The 22,254-nt window shown below is 51.6% G+C and overlaps 1 protein-coding gene across 8 annotated transcripts in view; it reads right to left on the bottom strand.

The window, feature by feature from the left end:
• The window catches only part of LOC135918209 (hormone receptor 4-like), a 197,737-nt gene that overhangs the window by 49,448 nt on the left and 126,035 nt on the right, over positions 1 to 22,254 (bottom strand). The window contains exon 1 of one of the 8 annotated variants that reach the window (XM_070539227.1): positions 20,724 to 20,773. The exons of 6 other annotated variants lie outside the window; for them this stretch is intronic. The gene's annotated coding sequence lies outside the window, so the exon portion shown is untranslated. Of the gene's footprint in view, positions 1 to 11,486; positions 11,728 to 20,723; positions 20,774 to 22,254 lie in introns of those variants that run through there. One more of the 8 variants, XM_065451897.2, reaches the window with a different exon arrangement.

Raw genomic sequence — 22,254 nt, 5'->3', positions numbered from 1 at the left:
GATCCCCTCTCGGATGCGCGCCGTGTAAATTCCACGCGCATTGCCCCAGCGAGGATCGAGCGAAGGGGCTCGCGTGGAAAGCCGTAGTACACGCGCGCGTCCTTGTCAGCTATAGAAGACGGCGTGTTAGATATGGCGCCGTTTCCTGAGGCTACTTCGAGTTCCCCAGACCACATCGAATCGCAGCACAGCTAATTGAGGAATGCAGAAGCAGGGGTGCCACATTCCTGAGGCAAGACACGTGCAAACAAGTTGGCGGCCCCCAGGTCGTGCGCCGCCGGTGGAGCTATTCAATGCTTGAGTTTTCCAGAAAACGAAGGGATAGCCCGGCATTGTTGCAAGGAAAACCGGTCCCGAAACAAGACGGCTGCGATATACCGGGAAGGCCTGGCAGCGTCGCCCCCACTTGGCTTTGGTGACGGCGAGTTGCTAGTCAGCAAGGCAAGGGGGATCAAGCGATCAAGCAAGGGGGACCAAGCGGCGACTCTCTTCGCCGGGTATGACACCATCGCACGGGCGCCTACCATTGGCCGAAAATGGCGTCATCTGAGCGGACTCTCCCATTGGCCAAACATGACGCGACTTCCAGTCCTCACCCGCTGTGGTTGCTCAGTGGCTATGGTGTTGGGCTGCTGAGCACGAGGTCGCGGGATCGAATCCCGGCCACGGCGGCCGCATTTCGATGGGGGCGAAATGCGAAAACACCCGTGTGCTTAGATTTAGGTGCACGTTAAAGAACCCCAGGTGGTCAAAATTTCCGGAGTCCTCCACTACGGCGTGCCTCATAATCAGAAAGTGGTTTTGGCACGTAAAACCCCAAATATTATTATTATTATTACTTCCAGTCCTCGAAGGGTTTAAAAGAAGCATTCCAGAGAGACCCGAGAATTCCCTGATTCACCTCTCTCGAACTTCTTGCCGCGGGCCGCAGCGTCCGAGTTGCTGCCGGCCCGTAATGACTGTACGACTGTTACTTGACTCTCACCTCTCTGTATATAATGTAAAATAAATACTCCCAAGTTTGGTTTTCATCCCGAAGTCCGTCCTTCAACCCCTACATCTGGTTGGCAGCGGTGAGATCGCCTCCGAATGCAACAGGCGTCACTCAGCGTGTACAGTATACGTGTCAGCGCCCGCCTCTGCGCGATGCAGCCGAGCGGGCAGGGATAGTTTGCATTTGCGACATGTGAGATCTCTACGCACGTGCAAAAAAAAAGAAAAAATGGCATTCACTGAAGTATCATTACGTGATTTGAATGCGAAAGCATTATAACTTATCTAAGTCATTACCATTAAAGACTTCTTAAGTACTGCAACGGGTCTGCGTTTCCTTCTTCGTTTTCCTTTCTTTGCGTTCTTAATCAGCAGACCAAAACCATTCAGAGGCTCATTGCCAAATAACTGCGAGTTCATATTGTGAATGCTTCATTATACCACCAGGACGCACACGTGACTGATATAACCAAACTTCAGTTTTATTTTTTCCCCTCATTCATACATTCATCTTAAGCACCCCGTTCCTCGAAGAACTAACGGTATTCTTAATCCACCTTGCTCTAATTTGTAGCAAAGTTAATCCACTCTAACGTCGCAGCGAGATGGCTGCGGGGTGACGTACGCAATGACGCACGCCCTATAGCTACACATTTAGTCAACCAGAACTGTGGAGCCGCCGTGGCTTCGGGGAAGCGCGCTCGCCTCTCGCACACCGCAGGCCCGGGCTCGTTTCCCACCCGGACCGAACTTTACATAATATTCTTTTTCGAAGGGAGGGGTCATTCATTTACTTTCTTTACAGGAAGCTCTGTGAAAAATGTGACGTCAGTCGAGCGCTCCTTTGACGTGTTTTTACTCGTTGCGCCGTCGGCCATTTTTGATACCATCGCTTGATCGCGCCAGATTTTCTGGCTCATGGGACGTATAATGCTTTCGCAGTAAAAAGTGCGCGACTTCCGATCAGACCGTTTCACACTCGCGAAAGAAAGCAGTGCTTATCGACGCGTTGGGCTAAAGCGCCGATTACGACGCTGGAAGCCTGTGAAGCAGAACTAACGTAAAGCGCATTTACGATGCTATGCAACGTTGTAATAGAATGTGAAAGGTAAAGAACGGGAGGATTGCGTGGTTGGGGACGATGGGTGGATAAGTTGTAGCAAAATGAAAAGCGAGCAGAAAAACGCCTTTGCATCTAAGGCATGCCAAAGTGGAGGTACTACAAAGAAACAAATGGAAAATAAGTCAAACCGAACTAAGGGAAACAATCGAAGAGGACAATTTCCCGAAACAGCGCTAGTGAAGCGGAAGTCCTGGTCGACAAATGTAGAGGAACGTTGAACGTAAACAGTTTCCTTGTCTGGTGACTGTTCCTATATTTAAGCAGCACACAGTCTCGATCGGGTTGTTTAAGCATGCGTAATTTTTGGGGCGCACCGAGCCGCATTAGAATGTCACGCAACAAGAATGGGTTTTGTGAAACGCCTGCTCAGCCAAACGAAAACCAGGTGATGGGATAATTAAGTGCAAGAACAAACAATCAATGAGATATGCCACGAGCGCTGTGTACAACATATAGTGGTTAAACAAGTGTGCAAATGTAGATTCGTATGCCGAGAATCTCGCCGATGTCGCAGGCTAAAAAATGGTGCTCGAGCTGATTGGGAAGTTCCCCGTACGTTTATATAGAGAACCTAGCGAGTGCGTCGATCTCGCTAAGGACAGCGATGATCAGTGCCAATTGCTTCGCGGTGGCTCAAGAGCGTTGGCCACGGGGACGATGGATCCAGTCGAACGCGCATTGCGTGACTATAGCACACATCCGCGTGCTTGTGTCACATCCGGTCCTCCCTTTATTTCATTTTTTTTTTGTTATATCGTAGCTCTCTCGAGTCGCACAGCGCAAACGAAAACAAAAAAATAAAGGAAAGGTCCGGAGAGGAGGAAGCAGCCTTGGAGCGTGTTGCGCCTCATCGAGCGAATACCGCGCGGAAACGCGCCGAGAAAACGCAACAGGGTGGGAGAGTAACCGGGCCAGATTGCGCGACATGGCGTCGTCCGCGATCAGCGGCAGCACAAGTGCGTCATGTATAGACCTTTGGCTTGCTGGCCGCGCGCGCATGTTCCTGTCGCCACGCGGGTGCCGCGGCGTTCTGGCATGGCTTCCTACGGAGCGTCGCTGCCGCTCTCTGCAAGATGCTTCGACAAACTCCGGTGCTCACCTGTACGCCTTGACACGCGTACTCGGAAAAAGAAAGGGAGGCGAAATTTCGACGTTCGACGCTGCCAGGCGCGGTAGCCTTTGCTAACAGGAAGCGGCCGCCAGGGCGACCAGCAGGAAAGGCTTTAGCCCGGAAGGCCCTGCTTGAACAGCCGCTTTTATCGATTCGCGCGCTTCGTCCTCAAAGAGGAGGAAGTGGCGCATCGCTCGCGCGGCAGCACCAGGGTTCTCTCTCGCGGCGGCGGCCACATCGAGAACGTTTGGAGGTCAATGTCCGCTGGCGCGGTGGCTCGCCCGCGTTCCGCAAAGCGGCCCCGCTGCGTGTGACGCAAGGGAGAAGACGCCGCGTAGCGTCACTTCCGCGTTCGCTCCTCGCGCGCGCGTTGCTATTTTTCCACGGCTTCGGGGGAGAGGGGCGCGGGCTCCGCGCGCCTCTCATTGTTGGTGGGACCGCGTAGCCGAGTTTACGTGGAAGCTGCGCGCTCTTGCTTTCAAGACAGCGGGCGCGCTCTCCGCGCTCGCTGCCCTCGCATTTCCATTTGTGCGGGCCTCTACGTTGCTTTTTGCTGCTGCTTCTCCTCGCTAACCCATTACAAACTGCGCACATGCACACACACACGCCGGAGGAGGCCCCGCTGAGGAGCGGCGCGTCTCTTTCGTCGGACAGCTGCGGCGGCTCGCAGGTGCTCGAGCGCGCATTGTCGACTTGAAGTTGCCACGACCGGCGACGCCTTGACGATAGTCTGCATATACACGGCGCCGTAAGGCCACGGGGGCATAACAAAAATGCAATCTCGCCAGGGTTTCGGCTCTGGAATGAAAAAGAATGGTCGCAGCCAAAGTTGCGATAACTTTCGGTGGAAGATAATTTCGAAATTTCTCGACCGGTCGAGGAAAGCGGTGGGTTTGAGCCACTTTTGTGTCCTTCCGAAAGCTCGCACACTTCACGTGACGTGAGGAGCGCGTTACTCTCGCGCGCGTGCCTTTTCCGCCCCGTGCGCGCAGCGTTGTCGCCGCAGTCGTCCGCGCGACACAGACGTCCCGTGCGTACACTCGCGTGTGTGGCAACTAAGGTTCATCGCCCGCAGCAGCGCCGTCTCTTATCGACGTAGTGGGTGATAAGGGACGGAGACTGCACACACCTTTTCAGCGCGAGACACGTTCCTCGCGGTCGCCCACGGCGCCAGGGGGAGACCCCCAGTCCCTCGTGGACGCAGCGCGCACGTCCATTTCATTTTTCCTTTTTTTTTTTTTGTTGCCGGGCTATGCGTTTGTGGTTGCGGAAAAGTACTTGCTGGTCCTTCTTTTATCCTTATTGTGTGGTTGCTTCCGAGTGAAACCTATGCGTTACGATCGCCATTCCTTAATTATCCCTGTGAAAGTCGCTGGCAGTCTATTCATGATTGGGGATCGCACGTGACCCTACAACAAGCAGGGCAAAGTGGACCCATAGTCTTCAATTAGAGCCTTACTTCGGCTTATCGCTCTATATTTTTTTGTTTCTTTTTTGTACAAGAGCAACACTCCTTTTTGCTTTTCTTCTTAATTTTTTTGTGAGCGTCGACTTATTGAATTGGCGATACACAGGCTTCTCTTTGAGTAGCAAACTCCAATCGATCATCTACTTGTAACGCATAGAAGCTAACAGAAATCCAAAAATTTTAGCGCGTTTTGTAGTCTAGATTGTCAACAAGAACCACGTCGCTTCTTCTTGTCCAACCCGCCGTGGTTGCTCAGTGGCTATGGTGTTCGGCTGCTGAGCACGAGGTCGCGGGATCGAATCCCGGCCACGGCGGCCGCATTTTCGATGGGGGCGAAATGCGAAAACACCCGTGTGCTTAGATTTAGGTGCACGTTAAAGAACCCCAGGTGGTCAAAATTTCCGGAGTCCTCCACTACGGCGTGCCTCATAATCAGAAAGTGGTTTTGGCACGTAAAACCCCAAATATTATTATTATCTTCTTGTCTTTACCACCCGTCCTCTATCTTTATTTTTTTTTAATTACGACTCTGTCTACGATAACAAAATCCAGTGTCCTGTCTACTGCCCAGTAAGGGTGATTAGACCAGCGATAACCAAGTGGTTGCAACGACTGGCTGTTGCGAAGCTCTCAATTTCGTTTACATTCATTTTGAAAAAAAAAATGTACTTCTTATCAGCTGGTGCGCTACACGGTGACGCAATACTTCGTTAGCACTGAGTGTTATATATTGCAGTTATGCCATAAACATAAAGGCCTAAGGTGTATCCGCTTTCCTTTTCGACTGCCAAGATTGATTCTTCTGCGCAAAGTATCAGCTCAGGGGCACTTGTACCCCCTGTGCTGATACGATCCTTTGTCTAGTATATCCGCGGCCGAGCGCTCTTTTCAGCGAGCACGAACCATGCTACGTCGCAGCGGCGTCGCCTGTGTGAGAGACGGAAATAAGAGCCTCGAAGTAAATAAACAAAAACGAGCTACGCATCGGCGCCTCAAAGCACTCTTCAAAAGTGCGTGTTGGGTCGATAGAAGCATTACTAATTGCAAACGCACGTCACCCCGCACATTCATTAGGGTGTTTTAGAAATAGCGTGTATCCCAGCGGCTTAGCGTGCCCAAGAAATAGCGTCAGTGGCACTGCGCATGCGCACGCAGAACGCAAACCCCGCATAAGTTCTATTGCAATCGTTTTGCGTTCTTTTGTACACCATAACTTAGTACTCTCTAATTTAGGGGGTACTAAGTAAGTCAGTCGTTGCAACCACTTCGTTATCGCAGGTCTAATCACACTTACTGGGGTGTTTCTAAATCTAAAATTATGGGAGTTTTGTAAATAGGAGACCCAAAGTAAGGGGACGCTGTCGGCCCGGCGTAAAAAGGAACGCCAGCGCAGCGCGGGATTTTTGGCGCGCAAAGCTGCTCGGGGGCGCTATTTCTAAAATTTTCCATCATAGAGCTTTAGAAATGGCCTAACCGGTCGCTTTAGCGTATGCACACCGCGCCTGGCTTCGTTTGTACTCATTCTGTGTTATCTTGTAGGCATGGCATTGTCTCCTACTTCAAGAACTCCATGTTGGTATAAGGTGGAAGGCATAAGGGTGAAACCACGATGACAGGGGCCTCGTCAACGGAGGGTGCTCGCATCGCGCAAGTACCGCGAGCCAAAAGAGACGTGCTAGGAGCGATGACCTCTCTGCTCTGAAAACGCCGACGCGACGAACTCTTTTGCAGGACTGTTGCCGCTTGCGTGCGCGAGAGGCGCTGAACACGGCACCGCTGCACCCCGTTCGCAGTTTGTTGCGGGTGCCGAAAAAACGCGGCGCAACGAAGCGGCTCCTTTGTGTTCGCCTTCCGCAGCGTCGACAAAGCGCCGCCGATGCTCCGCCTGTTACGTACTGTAATTGAACTGGCCTGTCCAGAGTAGCAACGGGTCTTCTCTGATACCTGCGCCGTGTTCTCCGAATCCGAGTGCAGGATGAGAGAACACTGATCGTTACAGCAGAACCTCCCCTCCCGTTCATCTAAACAACATAGGCCGAGATATTCTGTGGTGAGAGATCGCAACTGGAACTCCGAAACTATTACTTAGAAAGAAAAGTGTAAAATGTGGCCGTTGCTGATAAAAAGAGGGAGCGACGTGTGCCTATTCGGGAGAGGGTTCTGGGGCAGTCCTGATTGATATTCTTCAGGAGAATCTCGGACCTGAACTCCTAGGGGTATTATAGCCGCCCATTGTTATCGTTGATACTCAGTGGAGAAAAAATGCTGCGCGCAACAAGGATTGCTGCTTCGCGCATATACGCGAGGTTATCGCGCTTTGGCGCCTGCTATCGACGGCGAGACGCGCGTACGTTGCCGTCGATGAGGAGCTCTATTTTTATTTCTTTCTAAAAAAAAAAACTACGAGAAGAGGATACTGTTTGGCAGAAGTGGAGCTATAGTCGTCATCGCAATCTCAAAAGCGAGTTGGCTGTCTCCGAGCCCTATCGTATAGCACGCTCGTGGCGCAAGCATGCATACTTGTACACGCAACCGCACTCATGAACAAACCGTTTTCCGAAGCGAAGGTCCTGGGACCGTCGCCGTGCGACACACGTTGGCGCAGGAAGCAGTGAGGGCGTTGCTACATTACCGCAAGTCGACAGCTATCTGCCACCACTTATAGGCCTGGTGCGCACGTTCACGTGTGCGCGCAACTAGTGCTCCCTCTCTCTCCTCCTTTCTCCCTCTTTTCATCCCTATATCCCCTTTCCTCGGTGCAGGGTAGGAAACCGGACGAGCATCTGGCTGACCACCCTACCTTTCCTGCCACTTCTCTCTCTCTCTCTCGCGCGCGCAAGCATGACTCTTTCAGCGCCGTCGCAGGGCGTCGCACCGCGAAGATGGCAGCTAGCATATATGACGCGCACCGCGGCCGCTCGTGAACGCGCTCGATGTGCCAAACGTAACGCAGCGACCATCCTGCCCCATCGTCGTTGAAGCTGGCGGTGTTGCGTTCTGCGTGTCGGAACTAAGGCCTCCACTTAATCTGCGCACCGAAGTGTGCGAACAAGCGGTGACGCTGCTCTTGCAACTGAAAAGCCGGTGATTGCTCCACCTGAATGACTCACTGTGTGCCCGGTACACTTATCAGAAGCGGAAGCGTGGCCACTTGTTTTCGGCGACGTAGGCCCGTTGCGCAGCCGCGCACATGCCGTGGTACGTGAAACAGCGGGTCCCGTGGCATCTCTGAGCTGCCGGCGTGGTCGACGCATTCAGAGAAGAAACGATTGCGGCAGACTGGAGCTATATTTTATATATAGGCTGTCCCAGCTTAACGTTAGCCAAGCTGTGCTATGAAAAAAAAAGTGAGAATAAAAAAAAAACATACAAGATACGATTTTATGATTGTAACTTGCGCCGTGCTCTTTTAAGCACTATTTTCGTTGAACCAGCTTGGCTAACGTGAGCTGGGACACATGGCATATGATATATACGGAGAGAGCCGCACTCATTCATACTATCCGTTATAGTCGCGATTGAATTCACCTTGTCTGAGTGATGTATTCAACGGCTATACAGCGTTCTCGTGTAGATTTCTGCATGCCTTTGTAACGACCTCGCAGCCCTGGCCAACAGCAGAAATGTGAGCGGGAAGTAAATGCTCAAGAGGTTTTCTCATGCATTTTCTTGCTTTCAGTGACCGTTCTCTGTTCATACTGGTAGCGCACATCCGCAAGCGCATTGGCCCCTCACAGAACGGACGCCTTGACTGGAAGCCTCGGAAACCACCAAACAGAGCTGTGATACAGTCTTGAACACTTAAGAAGAGAGAGAGCGAGAGGGCGGGAGGGAGGATAGGATAACGTCGTTCTTATACCTTCGAAGTTTCCAAAAAATAAAAAAGTGTTCGAACTGTAGAGAAACAGTAGGCTATTGCATTCTATCACTTGTTGCTAAGCCTACTCCTCGGTTTCCTTTCTCTAATACCTGTGTATATGTGTTCAAAACAAATAATAATAATAATAATAATAATAATAATAATAATAATAATAATAATAATAATAATAATAATAATAAGCGTCACGACGACGTTGTTACAAAGCAATTAGTAATGGTCGCGCCATTTTCATACGCGGATGATTTTAAATTAGGTGCATTCGAGGATGTCGCGGTCATTATCTTAAGCAATGAAGTGGCTGGAAAGACCGCTCGCCGCTATCTGCGCGATGCATTAAGTAATTAAACTTTATTTACAAATGTACTTAATTTAGGATTGCACTGACTCTGAGGGGTGCGGTGGTGGATATCTCGGGGATAATTTCAACCACTTCCAGGAGAACGGCAAATGTGCCCAGTTAATATTCGTTCATTATTCTTGCAGCGCAAAATGCGACGGCAAAGGAAATACGAAAAAGAAGAAAAACTAGGAGTTCCATGACCTACGCCAGAACCTGACCACGAGCATTCTCTCTCTCTTTACACCCATCGGAACACACCTATTGGTCAAGCCTATACGATCTGGAGGATCGACAGCAAAGCTGCTGTAGCCGCTGAAACACCACGGCATGTTTAAAAGAAGAAAAAAAAGAGGAGAGAAAGAAAATAACGGTGTGTAAGAGTCGCACGAGAAGCACACCTCGGGCTCATAGTACGCCCCCAGCAGGCGCACAGGCGCAGTTTCCACCCCCCCGAGGAATTGTCGGCGCGTAAGAACTCACTCGGAAACTTCAACAATCCCAAACCCAAACGGGAATCGCCTCGTACGAGAAAGAAGTAGGGCGCGAGAATTCACAAAGTGTTTCGTTCGTGTAAGTAACGTTTGCCAGTAACTGGTAACCTTCGGCAATATTATGTCCGTCATGACTGGCTGAACCATGCTCTTACGAACAGTTCCACGGCGTAAGTACCTTTACTTTTTTTTCTTCATCTGCGAATACGGCCTCAATTTCATCGCGAGAACTTTCTCTGTGTGCGTGTGCGTGTTCGAATACGGTGCTCCAGCTTACGAGGAGGCTGAGAACGGACCCCGAGATGCAAAATCTTCACGTTGCCGAGGTGCCCGCGCACCGCACCCGCTGCTTGCGTGTGTCGTCGTGCGCGCGCACTGGCTACCAGCGACGTGCAGTGGGCGGTGGCGGCGGGCATGCATGAAGCCGGTGCGCGCCCTTCCCTGGGCGGTCTCGCGGGATCATTGTTCGGGCCGCTCATAGGAAAAGGCTGCCTAATTGTTTGCCCGTTCTAATTCCGTGTCGCTGCACTGTTACTGGAGCGGGGAGTGACAACCCCCCCCCCCCCCTTACCCCTGCCAGGCGGATCGGCGGCGGTGGGCGCGCGCTCATTCTGCCATTAGACCTCCCACCCGGCGTCAAAAACTCGCCCAGCGGGTCACCGGGCAAAGCTGTCCTCCTCGCCGCCGCAGCGCGCACTTTCGTATTCGTATTCATGCATTGTCTCTCGCATCCTCTTCGGCGCCGCGCCAGGAATGCGTCTTTCTTTTTCGGCTGCGGTTTCGGGCCTAGCGGCGCGAGACGGACGGCTCCAGTGCGGAGTTCCGTGGTAGAGCAGGAAGGCCTGCGAGCTTTTCTGGCCAGCGCATTGCGTCCGTGGGTTTGGAAGTAATAATCAAGCAGTCGCTTGATGCCTGAGCGTACTTTTAGCGCCAAGAGGCCGCATTCGCAGAAACAAAGAATGTTCTTACGCGAAAGCCTGTTCGTGAGGACTAATGCCAGCCAATCATGACGTCGGGGGCATTATTATAGCCAAGGCGACCGGTCAGCGGCAGACAGCACTTATGAACAAATAGCGTCGTTAATTCTGCCCTAGTTTATTTGCTCACCTCCCGTTGACGATAGGGCACTATAAAGAGGCGGATCAGCACGGTAAGAAATGTTTTCGCTTGAGTTCTTATTCGTTCCTCGCTTCGTGCCTTATAGTCTTGCTTCATGACTGAGAGCTGCTCCCATGGACGTACACTTCATTTCATTATTATTATTTACATTGCTAACCATTCGTTATCGATGCATTTTACTTTCAAACGTCACATAGTTCATGATACATATACTTTCAGCGTACTTTACAACAGCCATTAGCGAAATTTTGTGAATCCGGGAACACGAATTACTTAGGCCTAATAATATATTCACTCGGGTCTATCAGCCATCAGATAAGTCTACACATCTGTAAAAGAAAATGCACGGTGCACATTGATTTGATCCAATTTTCAAATTAAAGAGCGATTATGCAGTGCGAGATATAAAAGAAACAAAATGTTTGGCGCTATGTTCTATAGCATTTACCGGTGTAACGGCGCAAAGACGCGTCGTTCTCGGTATGACGCGCACACTGAGGACAACAAAGCATCGCAACAGGAGCATTCGCGTGCGCCGAGTAAATACTGACATACTTGCACTTGCGGCGCAAAGCACAGGCAGAGCGCCTTGCCTTGCCCATTACCGTGCCCATTAACGCGAACTGCTGAAAAGTTATTCAGGAGTTCACGCTAAAGGACTCTGCGCTAAGGAACCTGGACTCCATCTGACGCCTTCTGGTTACCGAGCGGAAGAGTAATATGCTTGCAAGGCGGAGACAAAGGATTTCGGAGCAGGCGAAAAAAAAAAAGAAACGAAAAAATGAAAGCCACGCTAGTGCTCAAGCTCGCCTATAGTCAGTGTTGACGGGGAGTGTTGCGGGTCAAGCGAAAACAGGAGCGGTGAACGGGAATGCGCGCAGGTGCGCGTTAGAACGCGGAGGGCGTCCCGGGCGTGCGCACTGTGTGACCCGCATTCGTAGGCCTTATGGACGGCGCTCACCTCCGTATGAGCTCCAGCTTTCCACTCGGTTCGAGTCTGGCCTTGGGTCGGCCCCGGGCTGGAAGGCGTCTCAGCGGCGCTCCTCCGCGGGCCCCGGGGCCTCCTTCATCCCGGCACGGCGACTCGGGGGTGCAGTGCAGCTTGTGGGGTCGGCAGCGAAGTCCGGGCCATGCTGTCCGTTCACATCGGGCCCGGCTCGCGGGCCACCCTCTCGGCGCGTAAGCGTCCTGCTTCTTCGTCCAGGAACACAGGCATGGCCAGATCAGTGGGTCTCCAGAGCTCGCGGTGCTGACCAGCAGCGCGCGAAAGTCGCCGGCCCGGGTCCACAGCCTGTACTCGCTTTGAAGCGGCCGCACGCTCGCAGACTGGGTCTTTTCTGTGAGGGGTCGTTGAACCCAAGCCGCGGTCTCTGCGCGAGTTTGGCACAGCGAGCGCGGGGAGAGTGCGAGCACCGGCAACGAGGAGGAGGGGGCTCGGGCGCCGGGGTCTGGCAACCGGGGGCCTGACGTCACGACGACGTCTTCAATGCCCAAACGGGGGGAGCCGCTCGGTCGGGAGAGGGGCGCTTCCTCCTCGCCCCCCGCTGGCTACAATAAGGCGCGCCGAGGTGCACTATAGGCGGTTATATAAAAGCTCACTTCGGGGAATTCGAGCTCCGGCTTTCCTCCTCGCCGGCGCGCGAAGCTGGGTCGGCGGTTTGCTTCCGCGCGGCCCCAACTTCCGGGTTCGGACGAGGTGGCTGCGCCCGCAGCTCGGCGCGCGCGCGCTTCTCGGCCATTTCTGCACGGAACACCTCAAGGTCGGACGGTGCAGGCTGCACGGACACGCGATCGCTGATTTACAGCTTCCTGCGTCCCTCGGTGTCTCTCATTCACGCTTTTCTGGCCGAGAGAGCGGCGCGCCGAGCGGGGATCGCACGCGGTTGATCCAGAAACACAGAGAGGCTCGAATGAAGGGCGCGTACCTACGGGCCCATGAAAGGAAGTCGTCCGTCATGCAGAGCGTATTCCGCGATCGGCGCCCACCCCCACGAGCGTTTCGCGGAAAGCGCGCTCGAGCGACGCACAGGTGGGGCGCGCCGCAGCTGCCCATTGCGGGGAGGAGCCCGGGTCACGGACGCCCGTAGCGCTGCGCACTTTGCTTGGCGCTTTCGAGTGGCCATAACTTAGCCCGCCGTGCAGCCGTTTTAGGAGCTCACAGCTGGAGCGGTGGCAACGACCTTTGCGAGCCAGATAGCGTATCGGGAGGGGCCCCCACGGATAGCGACTTCTTTGTGCCCGCGCTCACACCCCTCGCAGGTTAAGCGGACGCCGAGCAGGTCCGGGGATTCGCCCGGCGCCAGGCAGTGGTCCCCATTCACTGAACGAAGCTGGAAACTCGGTCAGGTTCGCTCGACCAGGCAAGTGTCTGGAAAGGGAGTCGGCACCGGTTTTGCTTGTAGCGAGTCTCATTTCTCACAAATGGCTTGATGATAGCTTTCACTCGCAGTGGTGCGCTGACACCGGTCGCGGCACTCATTGGCCGTGAAAAAGAAGAGCAATGTCCGCGAGCGCTTGTCGCGGATGCGTGATACATTGCTTTCTGGAAGGGTTAATCGAGGAACCGCCAGGCAACTGGAAAATGCAGGTCGCTGCGTGTCCAGCACACTCTCTAAGGGCCTTGTCGCGTGTACAGGTGTGTGAGATAAAGGCAATCTCCATCCCTTCTGGGAAGCCATGTTTCACCTTTGGAGATGCAAGCATGAAAGCGTGCTTTAATGCCCTCTATTTTTCGTCGGGCTGTTTCCGAACGCGTCTTGCTTCCCTGATGTCTTGCCGTCACATTAATTAGAAATAACGGACGTTGCTAGACATCGCAGTTGCAATGGCTAAACAACTGTCTTCATTAGCCGCCAGTGCGAAGTAATCGTCTCGGATCGCGCGCCTCACTCGTCACTCAGGAAGTTTGCATTCGGTGCATCACGATACGTGTTACCTCGATCGCTGTACAGGCCGTTTCGAGATATATCGGGATAACCGAGGTCCACATTCCGGGCCCGGTCTTGTTTGCGTATGTGAGTGTTTTGGTAACAACCGTACGTTACACCGTAACGCCTTGTGCTCGCATAAGCTGCTTGTCATAGACATCTATCATTTACAAATATGCATGCACGCCAATGTTAGAATCTGATGTAACCCACCATTCATCACAATGGCTTTTTTTCTGTGCCCTTGAAATCATGTAACCACCCGCTGTGATGGCATATAGTGGCTTCGTCGTTGCGCTGCCAAGCCCGATGGTGCGGGATCAAATCCCGGCCTTGGCTGCCGCATTTCATTGATGGTGAAGTGCAAGAACACCCGTGTACCATGAATTGGGTGCACGGTAAAGGACCACAGGTTGTCAAAACCTTGGAGGCCCGAGGAGTTCACCCCTCTCACTTGTTCATAAACAGAAGCAATAACGCGCACAATATGGCCGGAGAAAAGAAAGTAACGAACTAGTGAGGAGCACAACAGATTGAGACACTGTGCAAGAAATCGATATTGTGGATAGGATAGTGGAGGGCCGAATTTACTTTTTACAATATCCTTTCATCTTGCGGAGTTCGCCTGAATCAGTTCTATATCGCCTTGTTTCCATCGAAAGATATGGAAACAGCGGAAGCTAGGCGACCTCTTGAAGTTTTTGCAAACTATTACGTTTAAGCGGCCTGGCAACTACCATCGCTGGCAGGCAGCAACTCTATAGCGTCGGTGTGCTTTGCCTCGGTGGCCGCTGAGAAAAGTTTGGGGAGTGCGGCGCATCACATCGCCAATGCGCGACGCACGTACGGTCGCTGCACTGAACCGGCAATTTCATGTGTACGAGAGCTGCTAGGACTAAAAAAAAAGAGAGACATGAAGAAGGAGTTATTGCTCTGCCGTTTCCCAGACCAGTGGTGTAGTCAGAAATATTTTTCAAAGAGGGGCGGGGAGGCACGTGCCCGTCTTGCCACTAGACTCTGACTGACTGACTAGAATCGAGAACGTTTCGGAGGCAAAAGCGAGCGAACTTCGTCCGGCCAAAATAACGCCCAACAGCCCCGAAGCCAGCAAGTTGGTTTTGCCCCGAGGCTTCGTTTCACTTAACCAGACGGCAAGGCACGTATACGCATGTACGTGCAAGCGCGAACGTATAACGCGAACCAGAATAATTCAATGTGGTAACTGGTCTGAAACCCCCAACCAAAGTACAAACACTGCAACGGGCAGCCCAACCGAACGCACATTCTATTGGGAATGTGTATGTACCTCGACCGCCATAACTCTTTTCGAAAACTCAAATCAGCCTATCGGCGGAGTGGATGACTATGGGCTGCATCAATTGATGATCAGACCCCCCTCCATCATTACCTGGCCATGTAAATCAAATCGACAATCATGTGAGCTATAGCCAGCCAGCCTCTCTACTGAGTTTCTTGATCATGGCTTACTGAGCTGCAGTTTTCAGGTAAAGAAAAAAATACTTTATTAAGAAACATGGCTTAGCAGAGAATATAATTTATCGACAGGAAAGACAGAGAGGTCGACCTGAACTAGTGCACTCTAGTCTGCTACTCTAGTGCTACTCTAGTCTGCTACTCTAGTCTGCTACTCTACTCTAGTGAAAGTACTGGGATGGGTGATGATGATAAGAGAAGTGGTGAGTGCTTATGTATATGAGACAGTCGCATTGCTAGAGCCGCTCGTCGAGCTTGGTGTCCTGCAGAAACTTCAATAACACTTTAGTTGCACGCATGGAAGTTGCAGTGTCAGGCCATGGGCCGAGAATAGCTTCCTCCGACAGTGGTTGCCTGCCAACGCTGGCTAGGAAACTTTCCAACGTCCTTCGCTCCAGCATATATGCTGGGCAAACGCACAGTATGTGTTCCAGGGTTTCAGGCATCTGGCAGTGTTCACAATCAGAGCTGTTCGACTGGTCGATGAGGTGCGCGTAGCGACGGTTGAAAGCAACGCGCAGCCGAATCCTGTGTAGCAATGAGGTTTTGCTTCGCGTAACCTTCGGGGGCAAACAGAATTTACAGTATGGGTCGATCGTATATAAGCGTTTGTGGATGTTGTCATCGAGGGCTCTGTATGCTTTTGTAAGGTCCTGCACGAGTGCCTTGATCGTATAGTTGGTGTCACGTCGCGAGTAGGCAATCCGTACTTCATCAGAGGAAGAGAAGGCCGAGCTTGCCTCACTCTCAGCGAGTTCATTGCCAATCACACCACAATGACTAGGCACCCATTGAAAAGTGATCACGTGGCCACTTAACTCGGCACTGTGATGAAGTTCGGCGATTTCCAGCACGAGCAGGTAATATGGCCCTTTCTTTAAAAAGCATTTTAGCGCCTGTAGCGCTGATTTGGCATCGCAGAATACCGTCCATTTATGAGGTGTCTGCGTTCTCATAAAACGGACAGCCTCCCATAGCTTAGTAAATGATGATCAGGCTCTAGGCAAAGAAGAGCTCAATGGTCTCTGCGTAGCTGTTTTTTTTATGTGTTTCGGCCCTCTAACCCTCGGTCTGTCTTGTTCTTCTGTGATATCAATGGAAAAATAAGCTTCTCCATTTAAAAACGTTATATGCCTCCCTGTGCCAGAGGAATTTCTTTTTCATCTGTTTTTCATTCATTTTGACGTACCCATAAGCCTCTGTCCAGCGAATCACCAAACTATCTGCAGTGAAACTCGCCCGAGACTCGAGAGTAAAGGTGCGTCCTATCATAGCAGAAAAGGTCGCCCGCGGACTGAATCAGCCATCAGCAATCGTCGTGCGAAACCAGTTTACAGGAGACAATTGCTAGCCTGGTTCTCATTCGGTAGTGTGATGTTTGCACGTTTTCACGAAAAAAGAAAGTACTAGTCACTCATCGCACAGGTCCCAAAGTCAGAGTGCGGCGCTCAACTAACCCTCGTGTTCTAGGACGGTCCTGCACTCAACACTCTACCAACTCTACCTCGACTCGGGCTTTGCTATGGCCATATCCTATGGAACGGGCGGTGGAACATTTCAGGGCCTAGCCATGCAGACTAAATGAAAATAGACAAAAAAAAGCATGAACCATTCCGCTCTGTGAAGTTGGATGACCAGCGAAGCTGTTTAACACACGGCACAGAGGTGACGCACAGAACGAAGGTACGAACACATTTATTGATATGCATTTGCGTAGACGGATATATATATATATATATATATATATATATATATATATATATATATATATATATATATATATATATATCCTCTGCATCACGAGAGGGATGAGCCATTGCATTTTTTGCTTGCTTTGCTCGCGTTCACTACGAGTCATTGCTGATGATGATACTTTTTGTCGACGCAGAACAAAAATGTACGGAAGCCTAGCTATAAACAGCTTCGCTGTAAAATGTGATTGCTAAAGAAAAGTGCTGGCGTGTCGTCGCTAGCTAAATCACTGCAGGAGAGCTTTCCACCACAGCTGTAAAGAAAGCGGATCGCAACGCCACCCCTGGGCAGAAGTGGGTACTGCGCCTCAGTAATACTTTCACAGCAATTCTTGAGAAGCGTCCTCACGCGAGAGGCGGCGCTGTACTCCGCTCGACGGAAGGGAGGAAGATCTTCAAGGCGAGGAGCGTTTGAGAACACAGGGGTAAGCCTTTTCGGCAGTAGGGGGTCGAGTTAACTCGACGAGGCGTCAACGCCATGGCCCCGGACCCGGCCTGTCAGACCCGCGGTGGACGCGTGCTCTTACGCACGCAGGAGGTCTGCCGCGGCGCTTCAGCCTCCCCGCACGTATCTCTCGACCTGACGCGCTCATCAAGGTGAAAGCGAAAGGCTTCTCGCGCGTCGCTTTCCCGCAACAGCGGCGGTGCGATCCATTCACTTATCGCCCGACCGGCATTAGCGCGGCGGCCTTTCGGAGGACGATAGTGCTCTCGAGCGCCTCTCTTTCGACGTCGCTTATTTTCTTTCTTTTTAATTCATTTGTTCTTTATTGGCGGACTGCTCTATTTTCTGTGTGCGTATAGAATACATACGCTGATTTCCGTAGCAGATCGACGTCTCGGAAACACGCGCGACTTCTTCCGCCAGGAAGCAGGAAACGATGGTCGCGGAATGCAGAGCAAGGAAGCGTGTCCGCTACTCTTTTGTTTCTTTCTTTCTTGTGGTCGTTACCAAACCTTTACAGCCAATCTACCTTTCAAGCAGAACTTGCATTTCATGAACAGATAAATGCGATCGGCTCTCCCTCTGTCACTGCGCGTTCTCCCTCGAAGAAAATATTGCGGCGAAAGAGAGGGGAGGAGAAAAACCCTTTCCGGGTAGAGAAGCGGCACGATTCTTTGATCTCCATTACTCTCGCTCAAGAAGCGCAGGAAACTATGGCAAGCGAAAAAGAAAAGTTAGTTCGCTACGACATCATATTTTATGTTTACTGCAGGACAAAGGCCTCTCCAAAATTCATGTTAGCGATTTGGCTTGGCGCGTGAGATTAAACCAACGCTGAGAGGCACCCACGCGCAGCAAAGGACGCAAATAGCCCGAACTGCCTCGTGCTCCATCCATTCATGTGGCTATGCCGTCCACGGATCGTCGTACGCAGCATGGGACGCAATATCGACACGCGCTCAGTGCAGGGTATTTGCAGCCCAACGTGCATTGAGCAACTCACCAGGAAAGAACGAACTTCAGCAGGCTGCTTTAGAATAAAAGTGTGCAGTAGTGTACGCCGAGGTTTGGTATAGAATGATAGACATTTCGCCGGGGTTATCGTCCCCAGCGGAAAACTGTCCACTGTGCGCACGGTTCGGCGACTAATCGCGTTCCGTTGCCGATTGCGAGGTCACGAGTTCTATACTCCGTTCCATACATAGCATTCAACGCTGTGGAGGCTAGAGAGACTTCTTGCAGTCGTGCGCACTTGAATATAGTTCGATGTTTTTTGACCGCAATAGTGCGTAACTGTTTTTATATAGGCTCAGTATTGAACGAAACGAGTTTTAATCTGCAGAAACAAACACACTGCGGTGGTATACGGCTGCTAATGGCGTTGTTTCAGATCATTTTTATTTTTCTATTTTCGGCTTTTTTTTTTATTTGCAACCCGTCGCGAGGAGCCTCACGTGCATGCTAGCGCGAGCGAACGCTATTGGCGCAAAGCGAAGCATGGTATGGCACGCCCAGCGAACCACAGATGGAACGCGCGGAGTGCTAACTTTGCTTGACCGAGCTACTTGCGTAGCTTCCACAGCGTTGACTGCTATGTATGGAACGGAGTATAGTCGATACTGTCGAAATTGAATGAGGGCGGAATGAAAAAAAAAAATGGCATCTTTTTAAATATTGTAGAGCTTTTTTTTTGTTTTGCCGCACGTTGAAGAACTCCAGGTGATCAACCCTAATACAGAGTCCTCAACGGCGGCGTCCTTATGATCCGTGTCTTGCTTTCCGGCGTTAGAAGGACACTGGAGAGGAAGATTAAGATGCGCCGCATTAGTAAATTAAGTTTCTAGAATGCTGGAACGGTCACTGTTTCTGTGAGCGTATACGCTTGGTAAGCCAGAAAATGCACAAATGCGAAAGACCGATAGCGACGCCACTTTGAAGTTCATGCTCCAGCTTCCCGTGACGTCACGGATTTTTACAGCGTCTGCTCTGGTCTAGTAAATTTTGTATCAATAATGAAGGAATATACTGCATTCTGGGAGAACCAATGATTCAAACTACGAAGTTTCGACAACCTTTTCTAGCGCAAGGACGGTCCAAGTACTTCGAGATGTGTGGCATCACATTGGGCGATTGGGGCTGCAGTTTTGGCGCGAAATTTGACAAAGGGTGCCTTCACGTTCTCCGTTAGTTGTCAACTCTTTTTCCGCCGACGGAATGAAAAAAAAAAGAAGTGTTGAAAGCCCACGCAGCTCACTTTGTGTACATCGGACAAACCGGGCAACGTTTTAATGATAGAGCTAGGTAGCATAAAAACAATAAAAAACAGGTACGGTAGCCATTTTGCTGCGCATTGCAAAACATGCTCATGTATCCCAACGTTCAATAACACAAGGTTTCTAAGCACGCAAAGAGCAAAAAAGAAAGAGAAATTGTAGACGCTTACTACATTACCAAAGCAGGAGATAAATGCGTGAGCACAGCGTCGCTGCAGCCTAACAAAACATGAGATAAATTTTATAGATAAGCCCCTCTACTTGTAGGCAGTGTACTCATGGGTTTCAAGCTTTTGGTTATTGTTGATCTTTTCTGACATGTTAAAAAAGCTAGTTGATTTTTCAATAAATTTTCCAGTTGGCAGTACAGCGCTCGCCCTGTTGTGTGTTTTCGATTGTTGTCCTCGTCTTCTTCACGCTGTTTCAAGTTTTACTGTGGTGTTATACATGCCAAAAACACGATCTGATTATGAGGCATGCAGTAGAAGAAAACTCTGGATTAATTTTGATCATCTGAGGTTCTATAATGTGGACCAAATGGACGTCTACACGAGCGTTCTTGCATTCCGCCCCTTTCGGATTGTGGCCACCGCGGCTAGGGTCGAACGCGCGACCTCGAGCTCAGGAACGCAGAGCACTGAGCTGTCGCGGCGGGTGGCACGGCGTGCATCTGACATCATATCCAGGGGGAATATCTTACGTTATCGCTACAGGGTTAACTCTCGAGAAATATTGAATGCAGTGTACAATGCAATAGTGTACAAGGGGTCTCGGATAGCGTAATGCGTGCCAGTCAGGGTTGGTTACTACGAGGGCAGGAAAAGCGCTCACCTTCTTGCGGCGTCGAAACTCGCCCACCGTATGCGGTTTCTTCGAGATCTGTTCTGGCCACGTTACAACAGCGCTTCCGAAGTCGAGGGTAGGAATTTCGGCAGCCATAATAGACAACGCGAGATAAGAAGCGACTCCCGCTCTTACAACAATTTCGAGACAAAGCTTGTGTGTTGAGCGCGGTGAAGTGCGATGGACCTAGCGCGGTCTTTTCCCCCGCGAAAGAGGGTTCGTTAACATCGCTTCTTGGCGATGAACAAGAATATAAACACGACGAAAAGGGGGGGGGGGGGGGTAGCGGAGGCGGTGCGCTCTGGGGAGCTCGCGGCATAGGCTTGAACGAACCCGAAAGATGCCAGACGTGTCAAGGCTCGGACACAAGAAGACGCGCGAACTGAGTGAATCGCGTGTTTTGACGGATGCAAGCCGGGGGGTCGTCAAAAAAAAAAAGAAAATAATCAAACTTTCTTAACGAACCTTCCCACACTTTGCTGACCGTGGCTGCAGCCGGCTGCTCTGTCCTGCCGTTGTAGCTCAACACAGGACAGCACACGTATAATGAATCGGCTTATACATATAGCCACCTGTACTACGCCTACACATGTGTCCCTGGCCGGCTCTCCTCTTCACTGAATTACGCAAAGAAACAACGAAGGAGACCTAAATGTCGTCGCTACAGCAAATAACCTTTGCTTAGACCGACTTCCACAGTGCGTGGGATGATGTTTTTTTTTTTATGTATATAGGCTTACTCCGAATAAGCATTAAGTAAGCACTACCTCGCCAACTCCTTGTCCTGCGGAGACGTCATGTCGCGTTCTGTGTCCTCATTTTTCACGTGCACGCTGATAATTTTGTTACCATAACAATTAACATTAAACAATTAATGATACGAGTGATCGGTTACCTTTCTCCGAAATCTCTACGCACTGGAGGTATAAGGATAAAAAATGAAGACGGGCATCGAAGGCAATATTCCCCAACATTCGTCGCATGCTGCACGGCCTTGTCCGTGCAGACGTCAATACAGACGGCAAATGAAGCGACGCGTTTTCTTTTCTGTGCACAGACGGGCGCGTGCAGCTCGGTTTCCCATATTCGGCGCGGCGTCAAGTGGTACACTTCCGCCGATCACGACGCGGCTCATGGGTCATGTATGTCATAGCTGCGGCCGTCGCGTGGGACGACGGGCTGTCCCGGCGAAAGGGGCGGGAAGAGCGTTCGGAAGAGCGCAGTTCCCATGAGCGTCGAGGTGAAGAGACAATGAGCCGAGGGAGGTCAGCCCAGCTGCGGGACAGCGGAATGGGGCCGTAAATCTGAATCCCCTCCGGGGCCTCGGGCCTGGGTGTCACGAGCTGGTGCCTCGCTCGTCACGCTTCGCGGTGGGCCAGGTATTGTCCATGCGGCGCACGCTAGTGCCCGGGACCCGCAGCCCGTGCGAGAGCCTCGCGCGTGGTGCCTCGATCGTGCGATGGCGCCGTGCCCGCAAGGAGCCATGGGCTATAGGAGCGCGTTGTCGAAGGCGGGTTTGGGTGGAGCAGGGTCCACTGGTGCAGGGCCAGAAGTCGCCAGCACGACACGCATTCGTGATATTTTTTTTTTGTCCCCCGCCATAACTCCTTCCATGCACAGCGCGCGCGAGCGCCTGCGCTCGGTTGATTGGCTGCGTGCACGGTCTTTTCGCACTGTGTTTCGATAGCGGTCGGAGATCTGCATTCCGCCGCGCGTGCCTTGTTTACAGCACTCGGTCGACGTTGAGATGCAGGCCGGGCGGGGCGGGCCGCCCGCGGACACGAAATAAAACACTACCGCCAGAAGCGCGCGGTCGAACACACCGCCTGGAGCGTTGCGTGCAACATAGACGCTCCTGACCTTCCGTGACTTCTTGAGATATAACTCTCTGCAAATAGCTTTGCATCTGCATGCGTGCTTGCGTGTGTAGATGCCCGCTCGCTTGCAAACGGCGAGTATTGGGACCTCATCCTTCTCCCGGCACTTGGAGTAGCGG

The sequence above is a fragment of the Dermacentor albipictus genome, chromosome 1, assembly GCF_038994185.2.
Source record: "Dermacentor albipictus isolate Rhodes 1998 colony chromosome 1, USDA_Dalb.pri_finalv2, whole genome shotgun sequence".
Classification (NCBI taxonomy): domain Eukaryota; kingdom Metazoa; phylum Arthropoda; class Arachnida; order Ixodida; family Ixodidae; genus Dermacentor; species Dermacentor albipictus.
This window is presented reverse-complemented; position numbering and strand designations above follow the sequence as displayed.